The sequence below is a fragment of the Felis catus genome, chromosome C2 (genome assembly GCF_018350175.1).
Source record: "Felis catus isolate Fca126 chromosome C2, F.catus_Fca126_mat1.0, whole genome shotgun sequence".
Lineage (NCBI taxonomy): Eukaryota > Metazoa > Chordata > Mammalia > Carnivora > Felidae > Felis > Felis catus.
The window spans coordinates 99,706,115-99,729,503 of record NC_058376.1 but is presented as its reverse complement, the minus strand read 5'-3'; the positions used below and the strand labels follow the sequence as shown (position 1 = coordinate 99,729,503).

General features: G+C 36.1%; 1 long non-coding RNA gene across 1 annotated transcript; it reads right to left on the bottom strand.

Annotated features, from left to right (window-relative positions):
• Positions 1–278: 278 nt before the first annotated feature.
• On the bottom strand, positions 279–9,177 carry LOC123380043. The gene is made up of 2 exons (XR_006585286.1): positions 3,896–9,177; positions 279–503 (listed from the first exon to the last, which is right to left on the bottom strand). It is a non-coding gene; the product is annotated as an uncharacterized LOC123380043 (long non-coding RNA).
• Positions 9,178–23,389: the final 14,212 nt, after the last annotated feature.

Sequence of the window (23,389 nt, the reverse complement as noted above, 5' to 3'; positions counted from 1 at the left end):
GCAGAAGCTTTTTATCTTCATAAGGTCCCAGTAGTTCATTTTTGCTTTTAATTCCCTTGCCTTTGGTGAATCCAACATTTTAAATAGGATTAACTTTATTGTGTATTGTAGAGTAGGTGTTGGTAACAGTTAGTCAACATAGCCCCTAGCCTAAATTTGGCCCACTTCTTGTTTTGTATGATCCAAAGCTAAGATTAGTTTTTGTATTGTAAGTGGTAGGAAAAAAAATCAAAAGAAGAAAATACTGTGTGACGAGTTAAAATTATATAAAATTCCACTTCAGAAAACATTAAGTTTTATTATAACACAGGAAAGTAAAAGGATGAGAAAAGATCTGTGGTTCCTCGATACCTCAGTTAGTTAAGTGTCCGACTCCAGGTTTCCGCTCAGGTCATGATCTCCTGGTTCATGAGTTCCAGCTCTGTGCTGAGGACACAGAGACTGCTTGGGATTCTTTTTCTCTCTTCCTCTCTCTCTCTCTTTGCCTTTCTTCCTCTCTGTCTCTGTGTCAAAATAAATAAATAAACTTAAAAAAAAAAAGGATGAGAAAAGATCAATCATGCAAACACTTAGCATGATACGGCTGATAGGATTTTCCTGATATCAAATAAACGAGGCTTTAGGTTGAGAGGTTTTGTAAGATACAAATAAGGAGAATTCAAAAAGGCAAAAGTTGAAAGAGTTGCAGGCGCTGCTGAGATAGAGCCCAGGAATCTGGACTGCAGTAAGCCTTCAGGCCCTCTGTAACAAAACCTGCTGTAGAGTAATGGCAATAACAAAATATTTCTTAATCATGAGCCATGCAAATAATCAGCTGTTTCACAAGATACAAAGTAGCAGATGGGGTCATGCAGCAGATTTAGTAAGAGTATAAGTGATTATGTAGGCTACAGGAGTGGATACAATTTGGAAGGATGGGAGATAAGGAGATAACTGGTTTCTGCCTACACAGTTTCAGCAGCTTTGCAAAGATGAGATTTATAAATACTTTATAAATTAAAGAAATTAACTACAGCATCACTAAACTGAAAGTACCACCTACACCACTTGCACAGTGTTCTATTAATAGTGAGTGAAGCATTAGCTGCCAAGGCCTTGGAATAAATTATTATGGAATTAGACCTCGCAGAGATGAGTTATTGCCTCTCATATGCACATTACTTGTAGCAAGAAAATACCATATTTGGAGTCAATCTCTTGTAGAGTCCAAAAGCTACACACAGTTACAATGACATAAGAGCTTAGACTTACAGCCTTATTAATGTTTTATAGAAATGATGTGGAGAAGATAAAATGGATAATAATTTAAATGATGATGAGATGGATCTTCAATACTTTTTGGTCCTTTTTTGGTCTCTCAGCTACTTCTAAGAGTACAAGCAGGCATTTCCTTGTTTTAAGAAAAACTCGTTATTCTATGGCACTACTTATTAAGGAGAGAATAAATTCAGTATTAATTGCATGAAAGATTATAGTTAGAAAAATGCTGAGGTCCACGTTTAATTAATTGTGGTCGATCCCTGCAATGTGAGTGAAAAGAGGTGTCAGAACAGGATCATCTGCCTATAATTAATATAATGGTTATCATTCTTCCTACAAATAAAAAACCTGTTGAGAATTTCTTGGTCAAAATGGGAAATGTATGACTAGGATGGAATATAAGGGTAATTCGCAGTTCAAGGGTCTCATGTGGCCAGGCCTTAGGAAAGAAACTGGAACCACCACATCATTGCTGTTAGGACTTTCTCTCAATTATCATTCTGGGCTGTTTCCTTGTTCAGTCTTTCTACTGACCAACCTCTTGTAGCTGAAAATGGCTGCCGTTACCTCTCATTTAGAATTTTCCCTTGAAGAGGGGTGCCATAATAGAGATTAAATGTTTACATTCCTGGGGTGCCTAGGTGGCTCCGTAAGTTAAGTGGTTGACTCTTGATTTCAGCTCAGGTCATGATCTTGCAGTTTGTGGGATCGAGGCCAGTGTTTGGTTCTGAGCTGACAGCACGGAGCCTGCTTGGGATACTCTTGTCTCCCTCTCTCTCTGCCCCTCTCCCAGTCATGTGCTCTTTCTGTTTCTCTCTCAAAATAAATAAACATTAAAAAAAAAATGTCTAGATTCCTTGCTAAGGAATTCTTCAGCCCAGTTCGTGTCAATAGATCACCACTCATAGTCTGACCACAGTGGATCCTGTGGTTCTATTACTGTGTTCAGAGAAAGAGACCTCATTGTGTTTTTTTGTTTTTGTTTTTGTTTTTTTTAATTTTGTTTATTTTGAGAGAGAGAGAGACACTGCAAGCAGGGGAGGGGCAAAGAAAGAGGGAGAATCCCAAGCAGGCTCCACCTAGTCAGTACAGAGCACAACAAGGGCCTCAAACTCATGAACTGTGAGGTCATGACCTGACTCTTACCCCACTGAGCCACCCAGGTGACCCATCTGTTCTTTTTTTCTTTATTCTTCTTATTTTTTTACCATTATTATTTTTTTTACCATTTTCTTTTCTTTTCTTTTCTTTTCTTTTCTTTTCTTTTCTTTTCTTTTCTTTTCTTTTCTTTTCTTTTCTTTTCTTTTCGTTATAGTTCTTAGTCTTCTAATCTGACCAGTACTCACTAGTCAAACCAGAGACTAATAATAAGGCTGAGCTAATAATGTATCAGTTGTCTCAAAAACGGTCTCATCCATAAAACAAAAATGGTTTGCTTGCCCTGGTTATGACTTTATAGAATTGATTAGTAGAAAAATGAAATTATGTATGTTAATAATATTTGCAATTTTTTGGCACCAATCATATAAATTTCTTCACTATATTTAAAGAATTTCTTTCTTTGTGGTTCTTTTTGGAAAGCTAAGCTCCCTGCACACACTATAGAAGTTAAAAATGCTAGATTCTCACATTCCAAGTCTCCCTAACACCTCAAGCATGAACATGTGACCTACATGGGCTACTCAGGGGCATTCATAAGGGACTGCATGTGGCACAACATAGAATTGCCATGAGTAGGATATTGTGTTGGGCCATGGCAACAACACTGACCAGATCTGATGACCCTTCTTAATACCTTGACCCCGTGTTTCCTTTAGTTTCAAAGCCTGGCTCTTCTAGCCTGCTAGTGCTTTTTCTATGCTTTTAATTAAAATAAATAAACTCAATAGATTTTCAATAAATTTATTTTCTATTTAGGCATAAAAGATCCAGATCTAGTTGAGTTGGTTTTTGTTGCTTGCAACTTAAAACTCTAATAAATAGTGAAAGTACTCATAAAATACAATTCATTAATGTTGTATATTTGATTTCCATTTGTAGCCCTCAATCCACCAATCTGGAAAGTTATTGAGAAAATAATAACAAGAAGATAAGCTTACCATGAGTCAATGCCCTTTAAAAATAGACAACTAAATGCATTTTTCAGATTTCATTGAAAGGGCATTAAGGACTTCTGCATTTAATCATAAATAAATTTCACCTCAAAAACAACAAAAAAGTACTAGAAACACATTTAGAGCTTTGGTTAATAATATGCACATTGAAGTTTTTGTGGGAATATACTGATTCTATAGCTTTGCTTGAAATGCATCAAGAAATAAGATAGATGAGTCAATGGCCAGAGGGATGTGTATATGAATATGGATGAATAGATATGTGATAAAGCAAATATAATAAAATGTTGATTTCAGCTCTGACATAGTGTATATGTGAATTTTTACTCTGAAATTCTTTCTGCTTTTCTGTGTGTTTAAAATTATCATAATGAAATGTTGGAAAAAATAAACATCTAGTGATTTGACACCTCATAATATAAAAATTCATTCTCAATATTTCTATGCATTTGAGAATCTAGAAAAATCTCTATTCCTACTACCTCCACAATGCTCTTTTACATTGCTTTAACCCCACTTACCTTTGAAGTTTCTAAGTTCAGTGTGTACCATACTTGCTGTTTACAATGGGTCATCTTAGTTATGCCTTTCAAGTTTTTAATTCCACAATGAATAATTATGTCTTTCAGAAATCCACAGGAGCAAAATCTGAAAATATAAATTATCTGTTTCCTCAATACTCAGAGATATTTGGTGTACATTTCTCTAGAATTTGCTTTAATAAATGCCCTTTAAAAAGTTGGAGAGACTAAAGCAAATGTATGGGAAGTATGTATTATCTTTGTCATTTAATAGATCGGGCCAGAAACTCAGCTTCTTAAAATCCAAATTTATCATTTCCCACTTGCACCTTATCATGACAAATATTTGTTTTTATCCTTCAGATTTCTCATTGACCTATTCCATGGGTATTTTATGTTCTATTGATTTTCTCAGCTACTACAATATTGTACATGTATTTCATAATACAATATTATTGGATTGTACTCTCTCAGTAGTTTGGGGACTGAGGTGTTTATCAAGTACTGCCTAATAGGCATCACCATGAATAGTGCCATAAAAATCATATAAAGGAAATAAAACTCATCTTAAGAAATATTAAACAGGTCATTTTGTTGAATGGTTAAGATAGGCAACATCTTTGAGCCTTAGTACTTAAACCTGAACAGCTTTAAAAGAAGTAACATAACATGCTCATAGCACCTCATCCAGTATATGCCATATGCCCAGTCAGCATAAGAGATAATTTCTATTAGTATGTTACTTTTGATTTGTACACTGCCAGCATATTTACAGAGCAAACTGCAAAAATCATTTATACTCAAAAGAAGTTTCAACATTTTCCCTTGAATAATTTTTAATATTATTGGTATTTTTATTATGCCCTTTTTCATTGATAATGCAATCCTATCTTCAGCTTAGACAGGTTCTGACACCACAAAGTCTGGATTTTTTGAGACTTGGTAATTGAGATTTTGTTATTTAAGAATCTAAGATAATGAACCTTACCTGGTGCTTTATAGTCTTTGGTAAGACATCATTCTTTTACCTCTATTCTGGACTAACAACTCTGGTACTCCATTTGTGTGCAGTGAGTCATTAGAGAAAGTAAAGACTTTCTTCCTAAAATTATATAATATTATTTTTTTCTTTTTGAATTAAAGTTTTCCCATTTGTCATGTAATAGCCATTACTAATCTGTTCAAATCATTTACAAAATTCTCACTTTCCATCATGCTTGCTACATTTTTTCAATCATAAAGAAGAACAGATGATATATTAATTTTGCTGTCTTCCTTATCTAATGGAATTTCTCTTCCAACCCACCTTATGTGAGTCAACTGACATGTGGCAAGTACCAGCCTCACAGATGGATCAGTAATGACAATCACACAATTGCTGCATTTTGCAACACAGGTGCTTGGATTGGCTTTGCCTGCTGGCCAGCAATTTACAGATTTTTGGCAGACCCCCACGGTTGTAAAAAGAAGCAAAGAGAGAGCACATACTCATTCAACTGGCACTCATCCTTCTCTGCAATGGGTCCTATGGTGAGCCAGACTCACTGCTATCATTGCTTCCTAGTCCCTGAATCACTGTCAGGTTCTTAACCCCTATCTGCAACTTGTAAGGAAACCATTTTGGTTTAATTATAAATGTGTCAATTTAGTATGGAAATAATGTGTTCCTTCATGCAATATTTACTACCAAAAAAAAAAAGTAGAAATTAAGACACTTTTTCTTCCGAATCCAAAATGAAATGTTTTTACAGCAAACATGAAAATACACTTAAAAAGAGATTGTCTTTTTTAAAAGGTCATATTTTTGCTATTAATTTTTCAAGTTTAACCTTTGATTTTCCAAATACTCCTTTGTCCTTCAAACTTGAAGATATATCTGGAGAGAGTGATTGCTATTTATATGTATGTGGGTGAGTATGAAAATACTGCTCATGAGCCATTTTTCAGCATGAGTGCATATGAAAATTTGTCTTTAGTGAGAATTTATGCACTTGGCTGGTTTCCAGGAGTCTTAATATGAATTGGAGATAGACTCACCCTTGAGGAACTCATGGTAGGGTTGACGAGAATATCAGTGTGACACCTTCCACTAAAAAGTATGAATAAAGGAAGTAGTACTGCTGGGGGAGAGGCAATTGTGCTTGAAAAGGGTCAAGGAAAACAATAGAAAGAAACTGAGGTATGTACTTAAGGCTTACAGGATGTGTACTTCATTAGGAAAGTACACAGATGTAGTCAGTTTGAACAAAGGGAAATGGTTTGTTTTGGAAAATGGGATTTATTGTGTTTGTTGGGATAACTAAAGATATGGTTGGAGAGATAATCTTGGATCAGACATGAAGATCCAGTGATTTATCCTAAGGAGTATGGGGCTGCTTTCAATATAGGCCATGTCCAGAACAGAACATTACACTAGTTAACTTGTTCCACTTCCTGAGCTTCCCTATCTCACTGCACCATAGTAAACCCAGTGAATCTACCTGAAATCTTAGAGTCATTCTCCAATCTTTCTTTTCTTTCACACCCCATATCAAAACATTAAAAAGCTTTAATTTCATCTTCAAAGCATATTCCGTCTTCTTATCTGGACCGTCACCAATATTATTCACTTTCAAGCCACAGTCATTTCCTGCATGGACTATTATAATAGACTTGTTATTGGTCGTCCTGCTTCTGTTTGGACTACCTTTCCCCCGAATCCATTTGCCACACAACAGAATGATCTTTTAAAATCGAAGTAAAATCACATTATTCTGCCTTTTTCCCTCCTAAAAAGCTGTCCACTGAAGATTCTAGAATAAAATGCAAAGTCCTAACATTCAGGAGACCTTGCATGGTTCAACTTCATCTCTTGTGGCAGGCGCTATCTTTTCTAAACTCCAATCTTTTCCTCAAACACAATAAGCTTATTTTTTGCCCTGAGGTCTTTGCACTAGCCTAGAATGTTCTTTCTCAGATATTGGCATGACAGTCCCATTCTTGTTATTTTCATCTCAGGTGTAGGTATCACTGACTTGCTGGGGCAGGGGGGCATTTCTGACCATGGAACCTACCTCATCCAGAAGTACGTTATCACTGCTCTTCTAAGTAAAACCCCTGAGTGGTTGGAAATGGGAATAAGAAAATTGCAACAGAATGTGAGACAATGTACTGCTTTCTTTATCAAGAAAGTTGTGTAACAAAAAAATGTGAACTATAATATCTTATGTGTATGAGTCATATTTGCTTTATTCAGAAATTACAGAAGGCAATATGGTGGAAATTCTGGGAAGAATGAGCTTTATCTCAATCGGAAAACAGACCTGGTTATCTGACAAAGCACCTATCTGAGCACGTGTTTTTCCCTTTGTCGCCTTCCTTTTATTTATCAACAGAAATGGGATGAAGGGAGCACGTATGCATAACATGAATATCAAAGGAATTCTGTCTGGTTACTATGCCAAAATGTTGGCGTTACTTTTCCTCCATCTTATCAGAGAAGGAAACGGCTTGGGGTAGGCAGGCCTCACAACCATTTTATCTATTCCAACAACATAGGATATAGATACATTCTGATATTGATTGAAGCAAACTGTAAGTGCCCATTTAAACATTCCATTATGGAAATTAAAACTATAAATTGTATTTTTATTTAAGGAGTTTTGGGGCTTTTTTTTTTGTAAAAGAATCAATGCCTTGATTGAAACCCCAGAGTTCTGTGCCATAGGGCATGGAAGAGTCATTTTTGGCATGGAAATGTTAAAGGCAGTTGTTACTGGTTATTTGAAGATATTGAGGAACTTTAGTAAATCTCTTGCCCAGTGTAGAATTTTGACTAGCACTGCCTTCAGGAGTCCTCCAGGATTAGTCCATAGCAAAATGATGCTCTAAGTAGTAGAAGGTATTAACAGGTCAGATGGAATTATTTAACATCATTCCATTATATTGCTGAACAATGTCTGCCCAAAGGAACAGTATGGGTATTTATTGTGGTTGCATTTTTTTTCCCCCTGACAATAATTAAACAACAGACTGGCTACCTTTTTAAAAGTACATGTTATTATTTGTTTTGAATAGATAATATATGCACATGATGCAAGGTATAAAAGGGACTCAAAGAACATACAAAATAATTCACAGTCCCGCAGAGAGATAAGGGGAGAGAGAGAGAGAGAGAGAGAGAGAGAGAGAGAGAGAGAGAGAGAATCCCAAGCAGGCCGCATACTGTTAGCACAGAGCTCGATGTGGGGCTTGAACTTACCAACCAAAAGATCATGACCTTTGCCAAAACCAACAGTCAGATGCTTAACCAACTGAGCCACCCAGGTGCCACCCCAGTCCCACATTTTTATCACAGCCATCTAGTTCCTTAGAGACATTCACTGCTACTCTTCTTAGATGTGCTTCCAGAGATAATCTAAGTACATCCAAGCAGATATCCCATGCATGTTGTCTTTAAATAGAAATCATAATCCATCTATAATATTATGCACATTGATTTATTCCAAAATATCTTGGAGATTTTTCCATATTCACACATAAATTTCCTATCTAACTGCTGCATGGTATTCCATTTTATGGATAAACCAAATTACCTTCAATACTTTCCTGTTATTGGACATTTAAATTGTGCTTTTAACTATCTAATAAAAAAGAACTTTTTTTAAAAAAGTCTTGTGGAATTCCTAGGATATGTGTAGTACTCTCCCCCACCCCCACCCCCGCTGAGAAATTGTGTCCTTTCTCAATCTATAGACAAAAAGCTGTACTTAACAAATTTCTTGATTATGTGAATTCTTTTTTCTCCTATTTTAGTTCTCAAGCTTAGCAAGCTGATTGTATTAGATCTCTTTTTAAATTTTTTTCCTGTTAACCTTTGTCTTTTTTTTTTACTCCTTCATTCCTTTTTTTTTTTTTTCACTTCCTTTTCAATCCTATCATGTTTTCAGTGGGGATAGTTTTTGTGTTGCTCCTAATGTGGGCTTTATACCTGAGATTTTATTTTTTTCTCTTACTTCTTTCCTGTGCTTTGCTAACTCATGTGCTGTCTTTCTCTGTTATCTACCATATCTGCCTTGGATTCTTGCACTTCTGCTTTGAACTTGAGGTCATATAATTTTTTGCTTTATCATTAAGATTTTTTAAATCTAATCTTATTCTAGCATTTTCCTGTAAACACTGTTCTTGTTTCTTAATTTAAATGAACTCAGTTCTGGGACCAATAATCTGCCAAAATTTTATTGTGAGGCAGGAATTTTTCTTAGGACATTATTTTTAAAAATTTTTTTAAACATTTATTTATTTTTGAGAGACAGAGAGAGACAGAGTATGAATAGGGGAGGGGCAGAGAGAGAGGGAGCCACAGAATCTGAAGCAGTCTCCAGGCTCCGAGCTGTCAGCACAAAGCCCCACGTGGGGCTTGAACCCATGAACCGTGAGATCATGACCTGAGCTGAAGTCAGATGCTTAACTGACTGAGTCACCCAGGCACCCCAGGACATTATTGAATTAAAGCAGTGTTTCTTTAGTTTATCACTAAAATAAATTATTATATTCAAAATAAATTTTGCTATTAATGATGGCATTTAACATCTTTTGGCTTAATGGTCCCCAAATGTTCATCTTGGCCTTTATTGACAAAGGCTATCTTAAAATATTGAAAAGAAGAAGCATTGGGTGATTTAATATGTCTGGGCAATAAGAGTTGATTTATTCCAACTCAAGGTTAGCAGCATCAGGCCTCTTGACTCTTAATTGAAAAGGACACCTCAATGAAAAGTAACGGGAGTCCTCAAATGCTATTGAACATATAAGCATATTATATAATATATTCTGAGAGCTATGGAACCTACTGCAGAGAAATAAAATCGTTAGTAGACGTGCTACTCAAAGTGAAAATTGCTGTGCTCAGTAAAAATAATCTTATAGGGGCGCCTGGGTGGCTTGGTCGGTTGAGCGTCCGACTTCGGCTCAGTTCATGATCTCACGGTCTGTGAGTTCGAGCCTGGTGTCGGGCTCTGTGCTGACAGCTCCGAGCCTGGAGCCTGTTTCAGATTCTGTGTCTCCCTCTCTCTCTGCCCCTCCCCCGTTCATGCTCTGTCTCTCTCTGTCTCAAAAATAAATAAACGTTAAAAAAATAAAAAAAAATAATCTTATATTCCTATGTGATGGTGTTGACATACATTTTTGTTTTGTTTTTTACAGAACAATTAATATCAATATTGTGATCACCAGCTGATATCACTATTTCACCTACTTTTCTTGGGCTATATACCTCCTTGCGTTTCTGATGAAAGATTTTGACACACTGGTCTACCTACAGTTTTTGAGGATGTAATTTTGTTCTTCTTTTTCTAGCACAGGAATTTCTTCCCTGGTGTCACACATAATTCCATCCTATCTATTGCTTTACATTTTCAGGATTTTTTTAAACTTTACCTCTACAGGTCGGCAGCATTTGGACTCTATCATTTAAACTAATCATATTTCAAGTTCTAAAAACTGAGCCAGGCAAAGAGTAAACAGTTCTCTGAAGGAAAATGCTCATGCAATCCCAGGGCCATGGAAGGCTGAAATAATGAAAAATAAGACAAATAAGTAAAATGAAAAGTAAACTGGAGTGGGACATTGCTGAGGCAATTTCTGTCTATCACATCTATCTTAGAGAAGAAACTCTCTGGAACCCAGATAAATATCCCTTTTGTGGCAGGACCCACCGCAAGAATTTCTCCATAGGCCCTACCAGATGTCAGATTTCCACATGTTAAATTAAGTTCCATTAAAGATAATTTGTCTCCTTTTGTTTGTGTCTGAAGGAGTAGACTAGAAATACTTACCTATTTCTGCCCAAATGTCAACATTTGTATCACATAATACTGTGTTGGCATAGACTTATGGAAAAATAATTCATCTAAAAATGACTATATCCAAAAACAACCTGCTTTTGAAATTCTGTTAGTAAATAAATAAGGAATTTTTAGAATATTTATGAATATAAAAGAATCTGTTTTTAAAAGACCAAAGGGAGTTTTTGCATTTATGAAATTATAACAATAAATCATGAAGAAAGAAAAAGGTGAAATAAGAAAAACTGTATGGTGCAAAACACATGTTATAAAATTTAATGAAAATAATGGTGGTGATAAAAATAATGGATTAGCTATAGAAGACAAATCTTGGAGAAGAAAAAGGCACTGGAGGGAAAGTGTTCAAATCAGAGTATTTCTGAGGAGAGGAATAAAATAAAGTGAAAGTAGGTCTGAAGTGGGGCAGATCCAGGTAATCAGACCCACGTATCACATACCATGCTGGTGAGGACAGAGTGGACAGAATAAAAATAACGAAGACGTGTGTCTGAAAACTTTCACCAGATAAAGACATATTTCAACTGGCAGGTTGCAAGTACCTTTGAAAACCTAGGGAAAATTATGTTAGATAAAAATATTTACCTTTATCATGGTGAACTGTGATGGCTGTGTATTTGTTTCCTGTGGCTGCCGTAATCCATTAATACTGACTTGATGGCTTAAACGATGCAAATTTATTCTGTCACAGTTCAAGAGGTAGGAAATTTGAGATCAGTTTCACTGTGTCAAAATCAAGGTGACAGCAAGGCCACCTGCCCCATGGGCTCTAGGGAAGAATTTGTTCTTTGTCTCTTTTGGCTTCTGGTGGCGGCTGGCATTCTTTGGCTTGTGGCTGAATCACTCCAGCCTCTGCCTCTGTGGTCACACTGCCTTCTATTCTCAGTGTCAGCTTTCCCTCCTCTTACAATGATACATGCATGTGATTACATTTACCACTCTCCTAGATTATCCAGTGTTCTCGCTCTCTCTCTCTTGATCTCCAATTTAATCATTTTTGCAAAATTCCTTAATGCAATATAAGGCAACATTTATAAGTACTGGGGATTAGGAAGTGGATGTCTTTTGGGGGGCCATTATTTAGCCTGTGGTTTAGATGTATGTATGCATGTATCATGTATGTATAAATTTTGCAAGCCTCCAAGCACAAGATACAGATTACAAACATGGAAACAAAATTCTAGTTGTTCTTAGACTGTCATTCTGTAGAGAATTCTACAGCGTTGAGGAAACATGGTGGTATTACAAATTCAACCAAATACTCATTTATTTGCAAAGGCAACCAGAAGATTTTCTCAGCTCTAAAAAAGCTCAATTTAGTTTTCCTGAAGATAAAATTTTGTTGCATTACAGATGGATGGGAGATGATTCAAGGTTAGAAAGTTAAAAAGAGGGAAGTTTTTTATAAAAGTCTGGCAATAAGCACTGTAGCTTAACAGAGACTTAAACATCAAATTAAATCTCCATGCTGGAGTGCTTCTCTGCTCAGGCCAGATTTACACTCAGTCTCTAGGTACTCTCCTTCAGTCCTGTGACTTTGCATACCATCTGTATGCTGGAGACAACCTGATTTATATTTCTAATCTAGGCGCCTCCTCTCAAGTCAACTCTCACTTAACTGTGTTTTTTTCTTTTTCTTAGATACCTGATAGGCATCTGAAAGTTAACATACCCTGAACCAAACTCTTGTGTCTCTATTTAGACCTGGTGAACCTTTAGCTTTCCCTGTCTCAGAATATGGCAAATCTATTTACCCAATTATTTAAGCAGAAGATCTTGTATCCATTGTTTATTTTTCCCTGTCTTTTGGCAAATCCCATTGGCAGTTGTTCAGAGATATAAGAACTATCACACCTCTCACTCCGTGGCTCCTACCTAGCTGGAGCCATTCTCCTCTCTTGCCTCAAATAATTAAACATCTTGCTCTGCACCCACACTTGCCTTTGTATAGTCCAGCCTCCAAGGAACCAGAGTGACCTGAACTAAAGTATGATCATGACTGCATTACTTAGCTGCTCAGAGCCCTGCAATGGCTTGCAAGCTGCCCCTGTCACTTCCTGACTTCATCTCCTACCACCCTCTCTTATTTCCGCCAAGAGTTAGGCCTCCTGGCTGTTTCCTTAACACATGAGTTAGGGGAAGGTCTTCCAGGGCCTTATGTTTGTCCGTTTTCACTGAATTGTTCCCCCAGATACTTGCATGGCTGGCTGGCTCACATATCCCCTGTTGTCCAGGCCCCACCATAAATCTCTATTTCCTCACTCTGCCAAAAATTTGTTCATGGGTCTGACATTACACAACTGTATATTTACAGTTTCATTTTATATCTCACACCACTAGAATGTGAGTTTCATAAGAGCAGAGGCTTTTTCTTTTTTGATCATTGCTATATCCCCTGGGCTTAAAAGTATATATAACAACTAATAACAGCTGTTAATATTTTTCAGTAAACACATTAAATGAAAAAATAGTGAAAAAAATTTATCCCAGTATATTCTGAAACACATTTTGAAATATATATGTCATGTAAGCATATATATTTTTATGTATGTAATATATAATAATTCATGAATATATGCATATGGAATGCCCTCTCCCCACAAAAAAAAGATTCTCTTTGGTCAGTATGAGTATAGTTTTTTTTTTTTTTACTTTTTCATATTTTCTAAGTTTTTTCAATAAACATATATTTTTAGTTTTTAATTTTTTTAAGAAACAGACTTTTTTTTTCTTTCTTTTTTTTTTTTTAAGAGACAGAGAGCATGAAAGAGGGAGAGGAGCAAAAGCAGAGAGGGAGAGAGTTGTAAGCAGGCTCCACACTCAGCATGGAGTCTAATGAGGGTCTTGATCCCACAACCCTAGGATCATGACTTGAGCTGAAATCAAGGATCGAGGGCTCAACAGACTGAATCACCCAGACACCCCCAACAAATATTTTTAAAATTGGGACTTGTGCTATTAACATTTTTTACAGATGAATAAGACAGAAAAGGAGAGAATAATTAATTGGTGTATGGATATGCAATCATCAAGTTGTTTTTGAAGATGAAGGTAGCTGCCATTTTATATGGCAAGGAGTCCTCTTCCAAAGCTACCTTTAAAATTTGTTTAGGGGTGCCTGGGCAACTCCATTGGCTAAGCCTCTGACTCTAGCTTTCTGTTCAGGTCATGATCTCACAATTTTTTGAGATCAGGCCCTGCACTGGGCTCTGCACTGGCAGTGAGGAGCTGCTAGGGATTTTCTCTCCCCCTTTCTCTCTCTGCCTCTCCCCCACTCATACTGTCTCTGTCTCTCTCAAAATAAATAAACTTAAAAAATAAAATAAAACAAGATAAAACAAAACAAAAATAAAATAAAATAAAATTTGTTTAGTAGGAGTACCTTTAATGGGAAAATGTTCCAAGACATTCCACTACAAAATTTCTTTACATGGATCCAAGCCAGACTCACTTAAATTGACAATGATCATAGTAATGTGATAAATCAAATACTTCTTGTTAGGACATCCATATATAATAGTTTAAATGTTGTTCTTCTAAAAGATAGTCACAGTTTAAAGGAGTTAAAAGATGATCAAAGGACATCCTTAGAGGCGTGCGTAGGTGGCTCAGTTGGTTGAGCATCTGACTCTTGATTTCTACTCAGGTTATGAACATAGGGTGGTGGGATTGCTCCGAGCTCAATATGGAGCCTGTTTAAGATTCTGTCTCTCCTTCCTACTGCCTGTCTCCCCCACCTGTGCTCTCTCTATCTCAAAAAAAAAAAAAAAAGAAAGAAAAGAAGAGAAAAGAAAAAGAATGTTTTCCAGGTGATATAAAATTTATATGGAATAGTGGAATTATATGCAGCAGTGCCAACCATTGGTCAAGAAGTTTAGGTGCTCTGGAATTTGATGCATTCCTTGGTAGCCTTCAATCTACTCCAAGATAAATAAATAGGTGCCTCTGTAACTGACTGTAATACCAGGTAAGCAGACAGGGGACATGGTACTCACCCTCTGTCTTTGAAAGCTTCAAAAGTCTTAAAGAAGGAATGGTGTTCTGTTAGAATTCTAACTTAATATTTTGCACATGACTTCAAAGGGACAACTCCAAGGGAGGTTATTAAAATTTTATCTTTCACGGTTTTGTGAAAATGTTAATTCACTTACCGAAGAGAATATTATACACACATTTGGTTTAAAATTGAAATACCACAGCAGATGTTAGCATTTGAGTTTTTCACTTACTTATTACCTTGCACAAAGATAGTAACTCCAAAATTAGCATATTACAATGTTGTAAAACAAAGATAACACATTGAAGCTAAAGAAAACCAGGGAAATATCTTTAAGAACAGTGGGAGAAGAATCCTTTTGGATTAAAAATGTTGTTTTCTGCGTGGAACTATAAACTAAAGATTCATTTCTGTTGATGGTGAAAAACCAAAGTTAACCCAAGTTGTATTCCTCTCAAAAACTCGTATCTTTCTAGTAAACCTGTTTAAAAAAATAATATGAAATTACAAATACAAAATTACATATAGTGCCTTCAGAGGAGTCCTTGCAAGTGAAGATTCCTTAAGTTATATTAGCTTCATGATAAATCTTTCTCTGTGAAAATGTTATTTTTCATCTGTTCCCAAAGGCCTAGCAGTATAATGGAAATATGCATTACAGATGTAAATGTAATCCTTTATATCACTAGTGGCTTCTAGACAACAGCACAAAGATCTATAGTTATTCCTTTGCATTAATAAAAAGGAAAAAGAAAGAGTAAAGGAGAGAAGAAAAAAATAAAAGAAATCATATATGCAAAATGAGAGAATCCATTTCTCATGGCCACTCTAATAGGAAAACAGTATGAACATGAAAACTTAAATTTGATATAGAAGGGGAAAAATGCCAGAATATTAAGAAATGCTAAAACTGAAAGACACCAAAGACTTGAGATTAACACAGAAATGCAAATTATTATCTGCTTAAAAAATTGGTAGAAATGTGACTGTGCCCCAGGCACTTTAAAAAAGTGTTGGATTTTAGTTTAGACTGTTAAAGTAAAAATTGCATTGGACAAAATAAACAGGCAAGGGAGTCTTTATTGAAGACTATTACAGTCATAGAGAGAGACTGAACTCAACTCTGTGAAACTAAAGAAGTAAGAGTATTTAAGTGCTGAGGTGAGTTGGCAGAAAAGTACGAGGGGACTTTTGGGAAGGGTTGACTGATGGTAGGCATTCAGCACACTGAGTTATTCTTGAGTCTGCAAATGTTTTTATCTCTGGTTAGGGCATCTGTGTTTGGTACTTGGCTCTCAGTGAAGTTGGAGGGGCTGGGAGACAGAGCCACTCTATCTTTTTTTTTTTTTTTTGTCTGTCTTTTATTTATTTTTTTATATGAAATTTATTGACAAATTGGTTTCCATACAACACCCAGTGCTCATCCCAAAAGGTGCCCTCCTCAATACCCATCACCCACCCTCTCCCCCCTCCCACCCCCCATCAACCTTCAGTTTGTTCTCAGTTTTTAAGAGTCTCTTATGCTTTGGCTCTCTCCCACTCTAACCTGTTTTGTTTTTTTTTTTTCCTTCCCCTCCCCCATGGGTTCCTGTTAAGTTTCTCAGGATCCACATAAGAGTGAAACCATATGGTATCTGTCTTTCTCTGTATGGCTTATTTCACTTAGCATCACACTCTCCAGTTCCATCCACGTTGCTACAAAAGGCCATATTTCATTTTTTCTCATTGCCACGTAATATTCCATTGTGTATATAAACCACAATTTCTTTATCCATTCATCAGTTGATGGACATTTAGAGAGCCACTCTATCTTTTACTGTTTAATTTTGAAGCCCTAGTATATAGGTCCTTCAAAAAGGCATTTCCTAGTACTAACACTGGCAAAAGGCTGGGATATTTGCATACATTTCAAAAAAGCAGAGAAAAAACTTACAATTGCAAGATTTTTAATATAGATGCTCTAAGGAACAGATGATTAAAGGAGTATAGACAGCAAGAAGTCTGTCTAAATTTTAGATGAGCCGAGGGGACCATTAAGGCCATCTTCCTCTAAACAAGGACTTTGAATTTATATTTCAAGTTAGATGAGATTTATTAGTTCCATTCCACTGGTCACCACTGCCCATGTTTGCTAAAATTGGGAGTGGCAATTTTAGAGAGATGATACAAATAGATGATAGATAGATAATAGATATCATTTTCTGGCATATTCATTTTTAAGGATTTTAGAATGCTTAACATTATTAAATACATTTTTATAGTTTATTCTCCAGAGACATTTTTAATAAGTTCCCCCCCTTCTCCCTAAATTATTAACGGAAATCAAAATAATTAGAATGGAAGGTCTCGCTTCAGAGAAACAAGGTAATACAGTAATTGCCTCAAGCAAGAGGCTTCTGCTAATTCTTCTGAGATGAAAAACAACTCTTAATACTCACCTACCTAGTTTAATAATCATTAAGTATTTAGTCCTAACAACATCTCTTTATGAGTCTGGCAAGAATGAAAACCTACTTGCATTTCTGAGAATTCTCAAGACTGTCAAAACACTTTTTAAGTGAAAAGGACACTAGAAAATGAGAATTAGAATTCTGATTCCTTATCTTGAATCTAAATTATTATATTCAATTATTATCAAGTGAGCCAATGTGGGTTGCCTCAATGCAAACAATGATCTTCTGTAATAACTGCTATTACACACCACCATAAAATATTATATATATTTCAATTACCCATCTTATTTTTCAAACATATCTCTACCCAATCCTATATTTATTGGTAAACATGATTTCTATTGTAGAGGAAGGAAGTATGCACCCCAAATTTATTCCACATATTCAGTCATCTCTGTTACAGTTCCTTGTTCAAAGAAAAACTATTAGTTTCTCAGATATCAGTAATGAATATACTTCTTTGTCACATGAAATTGCAAGTTTTATATTTTCTGCTTCTGAGTATTAACACAATATGAATACTCTCCCTGTTCTTTAAATTGACCATCTAGAATGGGCCATTAGTTCCCAGCCTTTAATGCATATTAGGACCAATCAGGAACCATTAAGAAATGCTGGTACCTGGCTCTGACCCTCACATTGTGATTTAATTAATATTGGTATTGGCTGCGATATAGATATTAGGAGTTTTTCAAAATAACTTTTGAGATAATTCTAATATGTAACAGAGCTTGGGAATTATTGATCTAAGACCTATGATTTTTTTCTCTAGAGAAAGTATTGTCCTTAAACCTGTCAAGACAAACAGTGTTATCATAGAAAAAAATAAATCAGTGTATCTCAGCCTGATAATATTAGAATCATCTGAGAAACTTAAAAAAATATATATATATAGATAGATAGATAGATAGATATCTAGACTCTACTCTCAGTGATTCTAGTTCAATTGGTCTGGTAGGTTCAGGCAACAGTCATAGAGCCAGGAATTCTAACATGTTGTTGAGGATATAGGTTGAAAACTGCTGAGTTAAACATCCCTATATCAATGTAAAATTATCTTAAAAATTTATCTACCTATCTAGCTATCTATCTCCAATTTCTTATCTCACACTTCTTCCAGCCTGAAATGCTCAAGTGATAGATCATTTGGATAAATTTGATTACAAATGGAGGCTGTCATACTCCTCCTTCTCTTCTTCCATTTAAAAAAAAAAAATATTTATTTATTTATTTATTTATTTATTTATTTATTTATTTATGTCTTTTTTTTTTTTAATGTTTATTTTCAAGAGTGAGAGATAGAGCATGAGCAAGGGAGGGGCAGAGAGAGAAGGAGACACAGAATTCAAAGCAAGCTCCAGGCTTGGAGCTGTCAGCACAGAGCTGGACTTGGGGCTCGAACTCACAAACTCAGAGATCATGACCTGAGCGGAAGTGGGGATGTTCAACTGACTGGGCCACCCAGACGCTCCTTAAAAAATTTATTTATTCATTTTGAGGGGCACCTGGGTGGCTCAGTCAGTTAAGTGGCCGACTTTGGCTCAGGTCAGGATCTCATAGTTCGTGAGTTTGAGCCCTATGTTAGGCTCTGTGCTGACAGCTCGGAGCCTTGAGCCTGCTTGAGATTCTGTGTCTCCGTCTCTCTCTGCCCCTCTCCTGCTCATACTCTGCCTCTCTCTCCTTCAAAAATAAATAAATATTAATTTTTTTAAGTAACAGAAATTAACTTGTTTTTAGAGTGAAAGAGCACAAGTGAGGGAGAGATAGAGAGGTAGAGAGTGAGAATCTCAAGCAGGCTTCACACTGTCTGCCTGATGATGCAGGCTTCGATCCCATTAATCGTGAGATTATGACCTGAACAGAAATCAACAGTTGGACGTTTAACCATCCGAGCCACCCAGGGACCCATCACCTCCACTGTTTCTTATCCTTTCATTTATCCACTGAGTCAACAAGCACCACACAGTGTGGTGGCATTGTGCATGCAGTTCCTAGTTGGGAATCCAGTGATGAATCTCATAACATCAAGACATTGGCAGTTAATTGCCTTGGGAATTCAGGTTTTCCAACTTTCAGGGTAATTGTAAAGGGTTAAAGTAGGTTTGTAAATTGTAAAGTCCTATGAAAATGGACAATGCATAGAGAAGAAACCAGACTTCTTTGGTGAGGTAACTAAGTGTTGTGTTAGGTGTGTATGGCTATTGGTGTTAAAATTCACCTCTAATATAACTATGCCACTTCTATTGCTTTATTATCTCATTGATTGGTAACTCTAATGGTGAGATTTTGGACCAAGGATAAGACAGAACAAGGTAAGCTGAACTCATGGAAGCTATGGCCTAATTGAGGAATTCCTTCCTTTTCTCCTTCCTTCTTTCCTTCCTTCGTTCCTTCCTTCCTTCCTGCCTTCCTGCCTTCCTAACCTCCTTCCTTCGTTGTTCCTTCCTTTTCTTTCTTTCTTTTCAGGAAAATTGTAATTTTAGATGTTGTTCACATTGGGATATAGAATTAGATTTGTGGCTTGGCTATATAAAAGTTTTACTTTTTCTATGCCCTACAACCTGTAATGCCCTTCCTGCATTTTGATTGACAACATCCTTCACAAAGTATTTGACAATATAATTGGTCTGTTATGAGTCTCTTCAATAAATTTATAAGTAAAATATTTTATAATTATAGTAGCTCTTGTCAATGGTATGTCAAAGTGACTATTGTGTTTCATCAGAATTGGTCCTAATATAAGATATATTGTCTATTATATAATTTCATAATATTTTTATAATTGTATATTAATACACAATAAATATGTATTAACAAAATATACATTTCACATTAGTGTCTAATGCATAATTAGATGGCCATCATATGACCACCATGCACTCTTCTTTTCTAACACTGATCTTCCATGACTTACCATACATGGGGTTACATCCCAGTAAACCCATTTTAAGTTGATAATATCATAAGTCAAAAATGTATTTAAAACACTTAATTTATTGAAGTTCATAGCTTAGTCTAGGTCATCTTAAATGTGCTCAGAGCATTTACATTGGCCTACAGTTAACTATAATTGTCTAACAGAAAGCTTATTTTTTGTGTGTATTTATTTATTTATTTTGAGAGGGGAGGGGGAGGAGCAGGGGAGGGGCACAGAGAGGAAGAGAGAGAATCCCAAGCAAGCCCTGTGCCACCAGCACAGATCCCGATGTGGGGCTCAAACCCATGAGACCATGACCTGAGCCGAAATCAAGAGTCAGTCACTGACTGAGCCACCCATGCACTCCAAACAGAAAGCTTATTTTATAATAAAGTGTTGAATATCTCATGTAATTTATTGAATACTGTACTGCAAGTGAAAAACAGAATGACTGGGTACAGAATTTTTGTAAATGTTCACCCTCCTGATTGTGGGGCTGACTGGGACCTGCGGGTCGCTGCCACTGTCCAGCGTCACAAAAGAGCATTGTACAGATACTGCTAGCCTGGGAAAATATATCAAAATTCAAAATTTGAGGTACAGTTTCTCCTTAATTCCTATTGGTTTCGTACCATTGTAAAGTCAAAATATTGTAAGTCAAACCATCATAAGTAGGGGACTGTCTGTATTCCAAACCTCCTGTTTTTCTCCTATCTTGGGACTGTTCAGGGAATTCTTCAATGTGACCACCTGCTGGACATGAATAGAATAGTCCTGTATGTGTGTATGTGTGTACCTACCTGTGTGTGTGTATTTTAAAATCTGGTGTTCACTTTGTTCTTTAACAGTCTCAAGTTTCTACCGAGATTGTATTGATAAATAGCATTGCTGGTTTACATTTACATTAAGTATGTTTGGTTTAAAAATACATATGCCTTATTTTTCCTACAATCCTCATTTAAAAATTTTTTAAATGTTTATTTTTGAGAGAGACAGAGAAAGAGTGTGAGTGGTACTGGGGCAGAGAGAGAGGGAGACACAGAATCCAAAGCAGGCTCCAGGCTCTGAGCTGCCAGCACAGAGCCCGACAAGGAGCTCGAACTCACGATCCATGAGATCATGACCCGAGCCAAAGTTGGACACTTAACCAACTGAGACACCCAAGCGCCGCTCTTACCATCCTCATTTTAAAACAAACTCTTTGTAAAGAGAATACTTTTGCTCAATTCAGTAAGGCTACAGGCACAACAAGAATTTTACTAGCTGATGAGTCTGTCCTCTTTCTTTAGCAATGTCAGGAAGGTCCCATTTATTTGAATATTCTGCTAAAAATGTCACAACTGCAACTATGTTAAGATTTATCCATGAAATTTAATTTCTGATTGGTCAGAAACTAATTACCTTGCCTTCATGCTAATAATGTTCAGCAGCCAACTTACTTGAGAAACAAAATCAGTTATAATGGTATTTTTTTTAAGGTATGTGACTTGTTACCTTAATCCTTATATGTATTACATGGATACCAAACCATAAATGATGATCAATTTGCAATAAACCTTATAATGCAAAATCTTGTGGAGAGTTCCACACCACAAGAAATAATAATGTTTTCACTTAAATAATTGATCAAGCTGAGTCTTGTGATACTGGTTGGAATAATTCCAGTTGTTCAGTTGTGACCTTAGACATAATTTTCCCTCATACTTTTGAAAAATGTACCTTAAAATTTTACCAGAATTAGGTGATAACCTCCATGGCTTTGTGAATTTATGCTAATATCTCCCCATACTCTGCTTCTGGGAAGGGTTTATGCCATTTTGAGGTTTTAATACTTCTGTACTGTTAGTATCTGAGACAATCAAAACTTTTTTCATCTATGAGCCTGCTGAAATGTAAATCTGCAAGATCTATTCAGAAGTATTAGTTTCCATTATTTTATGCAGAAGTTTCTCCCTTGGCTTGGGTCCCTGGATTAAAATACTGCACTGAAACTGCCTTTTAAATGGCATTCATAGTAAGAGAAATTGTATAGACGCTGCTACACAGTGTTTTCTCCAAAAGCCTTAACCTAACTTCCGGCAATGGTGCTAGACACAGTGGATTCATAATAGTTTATTTACAGAGCAAACACGAAGGAGTTTATGTGCTAGCTGACTCTCCTTGTTGCATTTAGGTAAAAGTTTCAGAGTAAGTCAAGGCTTGTGTCAATAAAATTCAAGAACAAATCAATTGATTGTCCAAGGTAGGACAAAGTGATCCACGTGATTTTTTCAGATGACTGGAGCATGTCATTTAAGGCAGGTTACAAGTATTCTATAAACATAATCATGTTTTCCTAATTATTGGTCTCATCAAGAGTATCTTTAAAGGGTCTTTAATGATGTTGAACAGGCATCATCTCATTTCATATCTCAAAGGGTTCTACATCAAAAGGAGGCTCAAATGATTCAGAAAAACATAATGGATCCTGGAAGAATGGCACCCAAAACAAAGATGGTGGTGTGGAATGAAATGCCTGCTCATTCACCTATTATTTGTGGTAATTTTTTTTCCTTCCTTCCTTTCCTTTCCTTCCTTCCTTCCATCACAGGATGAAGGAAGAACTATAAAGCAAAAATATCCATTTACAGCAGCACTGGAGTGATTATCAAAACTGACTTGACTTGTATACTAACTCCCTCTAACCAGCTGAAGATGATAAGGTAGCCTGAACTCTGAATGACCTTGAGTGAGGATGGCAAAACCACACTGTCTCTAACTATGAACATCCTTATGGCCAATGAACAATGGGACATGCTTTAATCAACAGTCTACAGATCTATGAACTCACGTTGTCCTATCCTGGGTGTCAGTTTTCAATGCTTAATTAACACAATCAACTTGCACTGCCCTTTTCTGGAACTTAAAGTCTCTGACTTCTCCTCTTTACTGAACTACTCGATTAATTTATTCATGGATGTCTTTAGTTGCCATGCCAGTTAGTAAATGCAGTTTTGTAATTCTTTAAATTATAATAATACTATCATTTGTCTATAGAAAGTACAACAATTTCTTTCCTGGAATTAAACAATTTCCTTTTGAAAATCCTAATATTTCTGGGTCCAGGCAAGAATTCTCCTAACCCAGATGCTTAACTGACTGAGCCACTTAGGTGCCCCTCAAGACCTAGTTCATTTTAAAAAGATACCTTTTTTATGAGTGGTCATAAACATACATATGCAACTAAAAATAGAATACAGGTATTTTTTGAGAGAAAAAATTCTTAAGGTTATTCAGGAAAGAGAG